This window comes from Chrysoperla carnea, chromosome 5 (genome assembly GCF_905475395.1).
Source record: "Chrysoperla carnea chromosome 5, inChrCarn1.1, whole genome shotgun sequence".
NCBI lineage: Eukaryota > Metazoa > Arthropoda > Insecta > Neuroptera > Chrysopidae > Chrysoperla > Chrysoperla carnea.
The window spans coordinates 41629753-41639043 of record NC_058341.1 but is presented as its reverse complement, the minus strand read 5'-3'; the positions used below and the strand labels follow the sequence as shown (position 1 = coordinate 41639043).

Here is a 9291-nt window from a genome sequence, read left to right as displayed (position 1 = left end):
ATTTAAATTTGCTGCTACACAAATAAGATTTAAAAAGTATTGAGTATAAAATACATATTTTTAATAAACTTTATACCTATTAGATTTCATTATAACAATAAATAAGAAGATTTACTCACCCACATGTAAATAGTTATTAATAAAATCAATTTAAAAATTTCGTAAGTTGATAAAGTTTATGATTTCCACAAAGAATAAACAAAAAATACGAATTATACATGTTGTTTGTTGCTTTTTTGAAATACCCAAAAATACGGTTTTTCGTTCACCGGCTCAGTGGTCTAGGGGTATGATTTTCGCTTAGGGTGCGAGAGGTCCCGGGTTCAAATCCCGGCTGAGCCCAATCTATAATTTTTCCAAATTTTAATTTATACTTTATATATGTTTAGTTTTACAAATAACAAATGTTATTTTTGCATCATTTTCATCGAATTTTTTAACACAATTAACGTCCAAAACAATCACATTTTAAATAATCACAATTATCTAAGATATTTCAAAATCAAATAATCAATTGATTTTCAAAATTTAGCCACCAATAAACAAAAATAATTGAATATTTTTCCATTTTATTAATCACAATAAATAAGTTGTAGTGTACTTTTTTTATGGGTTATTCTTATGGAAATGTTTATTTTGTACTAAAAATGAAAAACTGTTTAACATACAGGTAACACGATAAAAAAAAAGTTCACGCATGCGGGTTTATCATCGATATGTGTATATATTTTCTACCTCTATATACGTTATAGAATAGAAGAAATGTTTTCCACTGGAAAATTCGAATTTTTTAACGCGTCCGAATAATTATTTTAATTTATATTTTAAAGTCTCCTGATTTTAGATTATTATGAGTATATATAACCAAATTGTTCCAAAAGATCTAGAGATCATTCAAATTTCATACTTAAATGCAGAGTAAAAGTAAGCATAAAAAACCTAACAAACTTCTTATATGCGAAAGCTTAAGCAGACAAAATTGGTTCATTTATGGAAATAGAGTTTTTTGTTGTTGTTGGGAAACAAGTTCATGCAATTTTGAGGTCAATATTTATACAGAAGTATATAAACCAAAAAAAGTTACTAAAGCTGACCATTTGAGGTTTGGTTATAGTAGTTGTGTACACACACATACTGCAGTCAGTCAGGTGAACAATAGAACAGGAGTCAGATATATGCTATCGAAATGGTTTTACGTGGAAATAAAATGATTTCACTAAAGCTGAAAATTGTTATACAGATTGTATTTTGCATATAAATAACAGTTATTATTGTCAGTCAGTTAGGTGTTAGAACGGGGCAGGTCAGTCAGCCTTTATTTATGAACAATAAATACGTCAGATTCGTTTATGATTTCCATGGTATTTAAATGAATTTATTAAAGCTGAAAATCGTTATTCAGCAATATACAAGCTATTAACAATTATCAACTTTAATAAATTCATTTAAATACCACGGAAATCATAAATGAATCTGATATATTTATTGTTCATAAATAAGGGCTGACTGACCAGCTCAGTTCTAACACCTAACTGGCTGACAATCATAGCTGTAATTTATATGCAATATACAATTTGTATAACAATTTTCAGCTTTAGTAAATTTCAATTTAGTACCACGTTAAACTTAACCGTTTCGATAGTATATATCTGACCCCTGTTCGCTTGACCTCCATTGTTCGCTTGACCTTCCGCAGTATGTGTGTGTACAAAGCTACTATAACCAATCCTCAAATTATCAACTTTGGTGAATTTAAAGAATTTTTCTTGGCCTGGCTCTTAATTCATTTCTTCTTCTCAAACTTTTTTCCCCAACACTAAAAAAATGTGGTGGAGCTAAGCTGACCAATTTTAAGTCTTGGTAATGTTTTATTAACGTTTTGGGGAAATCCACACAAACATGACATTTTATTAATGTCATTACATTTTGCGCTGTATCGTTATCTATTCTATTAGACGCGTGCCCAATTCTATACATAGAGGTTGTGTGGCGCCCCCTCAAGATTTTACATGTTGTTTTCTTTTATCAATTATTATTTGTTTCTGTCGTTCATTTTTAAAATTGTTTTTGAAAAACACATGTATCACTGTTTATTAGATATTTTGTCTTTTCTACAATATAAGTCATTCGACATTGTCGAACCTCGAACGTAGGTATAGGTACTTTATTTTATATAACATTTGTTACGTACCATGTGGCTTATAATAGATAGATAGTACGGGTAAACTTTTCGAAAACAACAAAAACATATAGATTGATATTATACATGTATTCAATTTAGATATACATAATGTTCAACTTGTGGTTGTAACAGTGTGCTTTTTTAGCTTGAGCTGCGAATGAAATGGTAAAACTCTTCGACTTTTCCCTGATTACATCATACATTTATTTTCATGAACAGTTTTTCTTTGTTATAATCATGTGAAACTACTCGTAGAGTTGGTATTCTCCCGATAGTGTAAGTGGAGGTGCTATAGATAGAGGTGCTTTAAATATCAGTCCCGGTGCCCGCCGGCATGCTTGCACAAGACGGGGTCTATTGTCTGACGTATTGAAACGAAATTAGCATTTGAAGGTTTTGGAAAATAGACCTCTCGTTACATTAAGTATAAAAAAAAAAAATTGATTTTTGCATGAATAGATTGCAAGCCCATGCTAATATTTTTCGGGTGAAATGACCCACCAGGAATCTCAGGAAAAAGATGCTTCTATATGTGAAAGTAAGTTTAATCACGATGATTTAATCAGTTTTGCGCGGTACAGGTGAGTACAGGTGAGAATATGAATGTCACGCCACTTGGTGTATATCCCTGCACCAGTAAATATGTACGGCGTTACTGGATACTAGCTCTACAGGATTTGTGTAATTCCGAACACTTTTACTGAACTAGTATCCAGCAGTACATATTTGCTGGTGCAGGGGTGGAACGCCAAGGGGTTCATATTCTCACCTGTATTCGTAATTCCACGCAAAACTGACGCCATTGTGCTTAAACTTAGTTTATGAGCATTATGAGTAAGTATCTGAGAATCATTTTCAACAGGATTCTTGGTGGGTCATTTTACCCAAAAAAATTTAGCATGGGCTTGTAGTCTATAATCATTCAACAATACATATTTTTTTAAGCTTGCAAAATTTTGGTAGGTTTGGAAAGTTGTTAGACCAAGGATTATTAATTTATAGTTGCATTTTTATCACTGGCCATGTATGCAACCAAACACTGAGTCTACGACATTCCTATCGCCAAAATTTTGTAATTCAAAAATCGACAATTTAGAAACGAAACACCCAAATTTGTTGATAATTTTGATAAAAATCATAAAAAATGAAGTTCATTTTAATCTTATATTAGGGAAAACGAGTTCCAGTTGTTATAATTTCCCTTATAGGAAAATGTTTGTCACATCTTTAACAATAAAAAAAATTGTGTAGCAGATTCATAAAATTACGTTAACACTGAAGGTACAAAACGTCAGCGTAAAAATATGATAAAAGGTCTATTATTGGATAAAAAACTTGTTTAATTTTTCTTAAATCAATTCTTTCTGGCAGCCAGTAAACGCCAACTTTTTGTTTTATGAAGCTATCCTAGGTTTTTTGGGTCAAATGTTCTCAAATAGATGTCTTAAAAACCTTGGAAGACATGTTTGCTCCACTAAATATGTAGTCTTCTGCAACTTGCGAGAAAAAAATTACTTTCATACTGATTGAGTGGCATTACAATTTACAAATCCTTTTTTCAATAAACATACGGTACATTTACAATACACATGACGGCTGACGGCATACAAATAGTTTTATAAAGTAATAACGGATATATTGATTTAATACTAATATTTAATGTTGAATTTATGTTTACCCATATTAAAGTATTATACCTATAGGTATTGTGGTAGTTTTAAACTAAAACAGTAAACAGATAAATTGAAAATTGAAAATTGATAATATTTTGTAAACATAGTTATATAGTTTACTTCAACAATCATGACGTACCTATGCTTTCTTTTTTACTTTCTTTCTTTATCAACAATACCTATGGTTTATAATTATAATTGAATACGGCATTATTTTATTGTATTAATAAATAATATTGTTATTTATGTCAATGTCAAATTGTTAATTAAACTTTTTATATAATGATTTAATTTGATAAAATTGTAGTTTAAATTTTATGCCCAGAGGAGGAAGGCAGTAGAAGGCTCTGATAGATGAGGTCTATTGGATATATGATGACAGAGTAAAGCAGGGTATACTAGAGCAGCGGTGTGCAAACTGTACAAAGTTAAAAAAATTATTTGAAAATTATAAAAAATACTACCTGGGCCTGATGGTGTTAACCGCGATTAAAAGAGAGTCGTGTTACCCACAATGAAAAGAGATTTTAAGATTTTTTATCGTTATTGTGTAAATTAATCAAGCCTTCTTGAAAATGAGATAAAAATCCATTTCACGTTACAAAACCTTTTAAAACACGATTCCTGAATGCTATCCCATACGAACCGTGCATTTTTCCGGGAAAAAATTGGCCTATGTCATTTTCTGATAGCTAAACTATCTCTACCTCTGCAAAAAAATCATGTCGATCCTTTGCTCTATGAAAAATTAAAACAAATCTATCCTACGGACTCTGCGCTATTCTAGACTATAATGTATCTATGAGTCAATACAAGTTTATCAATATAATCAATAAAAAATAGCAAACTACAATTACTTATATCTCATTATCATAATTTATTGGCAATCTTGTTTAGTTATAGCAACATACTACTTATGAGAGTAGAGTCTAATGTCTTCGCATATCAACAAATTGTCAAACTTTCCCTCAGATATGAATCAAACCATCAATATTTTGTGTATTGACAATTCATCAATATTCTACACATACGACTAACAATATTGACAATATATGTATATTGATTGTAAGAACGCCACTTAAAGTATTTCTTCAAATCCGTCACCGAAATTTTATGCAAAATAATTGGGTTTTTTGAAAGAAAAAAATTATGCACCACTGTGATAGGGTATGTCAGAACGGTCTTGAACACAAAAATATTCGCATATAATCTACAGCAAAGTTGGTACCAAATTTAATTTTGTTAAATATTTATAACTGTAGAATATTTTTAGTAATACCATCGACCACCGATTGTAATACCTCGAATGGCTGAAACTAATTACATCAATTTAACTTATCGATCTTCACTGAAGAGTAGATATAATTTTTAAGTGAAGCCTTACCGGACGCTTACCAAATTAAACTAAACGGTTTTGTGTCAGGACAGTATTCCATATAATCTCTCATCTTACCCACTCTGAGGGAGATAGGGATTTTAAGCTGAAATTTTTCAAATAATTTTCTACAATGATGCCAGCTTGCAACTTTTCAATTTTCAAAGGCATAGAAGCCCTAAATAGTACAAAGTATTTCCCGTCATTTATTTTCACGAGCTATTACAAAAATTTAAAAAAAAAAAGCCGCATAACTGTGGCACATAGATTAATGCTCAATTACATCAATGTTTACACATTTCACTCACATTATTTTTAAAAATAACACGCGCATTTTTGGATTATTGAGCTTATTTCTGTGATCGTTGTCCTTTTAATCGAGCTTAAAATGATCACAGAATTTTTACAAAGAAATTTAAAAGTTTTTATTTCGATATCTTCAGTTGCGTGCTAATGATTTGAATGGTAACTTATGAGCTACCTTTTTATTTATTACTAAAAATCGTTTATTCGAGTATCGTTTTCGTTATCTTAACTAATTAATGGTACATTTAAATCGACGGTGTCTAAATAATAATATTTTGACATTTCATTTTAAAAGTCAATAAAAAATCACATTCACTTACCTTGTTAGTATTTTCGGAAGGTTTGTAAATCAAGTATATCACGTTAATAATTAAGAAAAATATATGTATATAAATTAAATAAAATACTTAATAAAGTAAAGTAAAGAAAAATATTATTTTGTAGAATCCATTTTTTTTTTTCTTCCGTCAAAAATCGAAATATATAATTTGACACGTGTTTTGTTTTGTTTTTGATTTATGATTTTCGTCAAATTTTTATAAAAATTTAAATCCTTTGGGATCCAGGCAAGAAGATTTAAGCACTTTATATTTGTCACTTTTAATATTGAAAGTTTTTAATTTATATCAATAAATAATATGCTTATCATAATAAAGATCTCGAAAACCTTTTGGACCTCTATATTGAAGCAACGCTCATTCTATGGTGAGCTTAGTAGAAAACCGTACAAGCATGTAAATATATTAAGGAATGAAAGAAATCGATGCTCAGAAGAATACAAAATTTAAGAAAAAAATTTAATATCTTGAAATCTTGTCGAGATCTATTTAGAAATACCCGAAGTTAGTTTTTTTTTATTTTAGTCAAACTCTTAGTTTATGCAAAAACGGTAACTTTAAGGATTACAAGTTGCCTATATCAGAGTAATAATAATAAAAGTTTGGAAAGCATTGTTATCCCATGGTAAAAATAAAAATATTTTAGCAGATTGGACAAAATAAAAATGTCTATTGTTTAACACGACTCCTAAAGTCAATTTCTAAAGCAATTAATTTTATTGTATAAATTATGTTTTGGGGTGAATTGAACAACTATCTTTTTATATTTACTTTAGAATCTTTAGAATCCTGATGAAAAATTAAATATATTCGAAACGTCGTAAATTAGTAAATGACTCGAGTTTTACTATTCGTAAAATTTCCTGCAAACACATTTCAACAAAAATAATTTTTAAATGACTCTGAATGTCATATATCTACTAAGTGAAAAATAACCGGACCACACATCATAAAATCTAAAGTTTGTTTAAATAAGTAGAGGTGGGTTTAAAGGCTTGTTTGACAGTGATGGCACTCACTTGAAGGCCTAGGACCTATTGTGTTGCCCTTTTTAGAACAATAACCCAATTCGATAAAATCTTTGCTGTAAAGCACTCCCAACTGTAAGCATATCTCATTATTTTTACAGTGTCTATTTCTACCGCTTCTTCCAGACCATTTTAAAAACATTAGATTTAAAAAAAAGGGTTTCTTCCAGTACCAGGAATTGGCATAGTAGATGTATTATTGTTTCATCTCGCACGTCGTATTTCATGCTGAATTTGTCATTTGTGATGTCTAATTTTTTCGGGTTGACCCCGGCGTCACAATTTCATGAGCAAACTCCTGTAGTTATGAAAACTAGGCTCTTATGATTCAATTGTCTCACTTTATGGTTCAATAAACTTTTAATTTTTGCTCTTGTGAAATAAAAAATTTCGTTTCCTATTGTTATCAAAATTAACACTGATATATTTTATTGTAATTTAAAATGAGTAGGTTAATTATCTCATTTTAGTTAATTAAATAATCAATGAAATGCTGTCTACTAAAAATTATTTAGTATTATTGCAGATTTTTAATGCTAATGAGATTACATTCATGCATATTAATGAAAAATTTTAAGGATTATTTTATTCGGTGAGCTACGAGTAGAGAAAATTAAAAAATTTTATTGGATGCATATTTTTTTCTACAGTTTAAAAATTGTTGGTAAAATAAATATTAGTTAAAAATTAATCGTAAACATCACTTTCTATTAACTTTTAAGGGTTATTCATATTTATTTTATTTATTGGAAATTTTCTCCTCTTTAAGGATAAGATATACTTCTGGCACATTTTTCTAGACATCATTCCGAATCCAAAGAACTATCACACGTATTTTTTGGACCATTATTTCTATATTTCATCAAATTAAATTTGTTAACTAGACTATATACCTTGTATTCAAACCACTTTCATATATGTCATGTATATGAGTGTGAGTCATTACAACCACAATAGATAATAGACAGAAATTCACGTTTATAAAATATAATAAATGCTATTTAGAAAAGTTCTCCTCCCAGAAATACTCACATCAGCAGACACGCCAACGACAAAAACTACCTATTTCCTATACAGTTTTTTATATAAATATATCTCATAAGTACGCTCAAGTTTGATAAAAAATGAATCTATAAACGATTAAAAACTTCGAACTCTGATATCTTACATCAGTGGCGTAACTATATCATCTTTGGCCCGTGGCAAATTCTTTTGATGGGGCCCTATCAGTAAAAATCGCCACGTTGTACTTAGTTTAAATTTAATAATCAACTTAAGTATAGTTATCCAACACTAATAACAATTTTATTTTCAAGAGCATGGGTTTATACATTTACAATGAAATAACAATTTAATTTCAATAAGATATTTATTAAGAAAGGTCTTTTCTTGGAGCTTTCTGTTCCGCAAAAGTGTCTGTAACATCATCAATTTTAAAGATCGGGCTTTTGCAATTTTCAATAGACAGAATAGCCAAGTTAGATAAACTGCCTCGTCCCATAGAGTTTCTTACATAAGCTTTTATCAATTTTAGTTTTGAAAATGATCGTTCAGCACTAGCTGTAGTCACAGGAATTGTAACAAATAACAGCATAGATACTTTAAGAAAGCTGCTGAGCATAAAATGATTCTTTATTAATAATAAATCATCAAAGTCTCTAATTCACGAAGACTTTTCTATTTCGTCTCTGAAAGTGGACCGAAAATAGAATTTTCCTGGCAAATGATTAAGATATGTCTGAAAAATTCAAAATTCGAAAATAGATAAAAGTATACGAAGATAGAAAAAATTTCAACCACATGTACCATTTGAAAAAAGTTATTTATGTTTTAAATCGAGTGTGAGCACTTTTTTAATGCCCGAATTTTTTTCTTCATAATTCACTGAAATTTTGTATACATATACTATAATTTTGACACAAAAAAACACCAAAATCGGGTACCGAAATCGATCTTGAGTTTTCAAAATATCACATTAATTATGCTAATTGCATATTTTTAATTTCTTATAAATCAGACTAAGTAACAAAATTTGCTGACGCTCTAACGAATCAAATGTGGAAAACCGCATTCAAATCCGACTTGCTACTTAAATTTTTCAAGCTTTATTCCTTCGTTTCCTCGTCTAATAATCCCACCCTGTTATCCAATTTATTTGTCGTGAGTGTAGATATTTCGTATGTACTTAATTAATATAACTTTGCGCATGATCTTTATATTTAAATTTCTATAAATAAAAATATAAATATATAAATATAATATAAAATGATAATTATTATAATAATCTTATTGTTATAGAAGAACTTTATCAAATAAGCAAATTTTATTTGAATTACTGTTCAAGCTGAGCTGGTGTTCCTCTTTCTCATACACAGTTAGTATTTTTAAT

The 9291-nt window shown here is 29.3% G+C and overlaps 1 non-coding gene across 1 annotated transcript; it reads left to right on the top strand.

Moving 5' to 3' along the window:
* Positions 1–270: 270 nt before the first annotated feature.
* Positions 271–342, top strand: Trnap-agg. Its single transcript has one exon. It is a non-coding gene; the product is annotated as a tRNA-Pro (tRNA).
* The last annotated feature ends 8949 nt before the right edge of the window (positions 343–9291 follow it).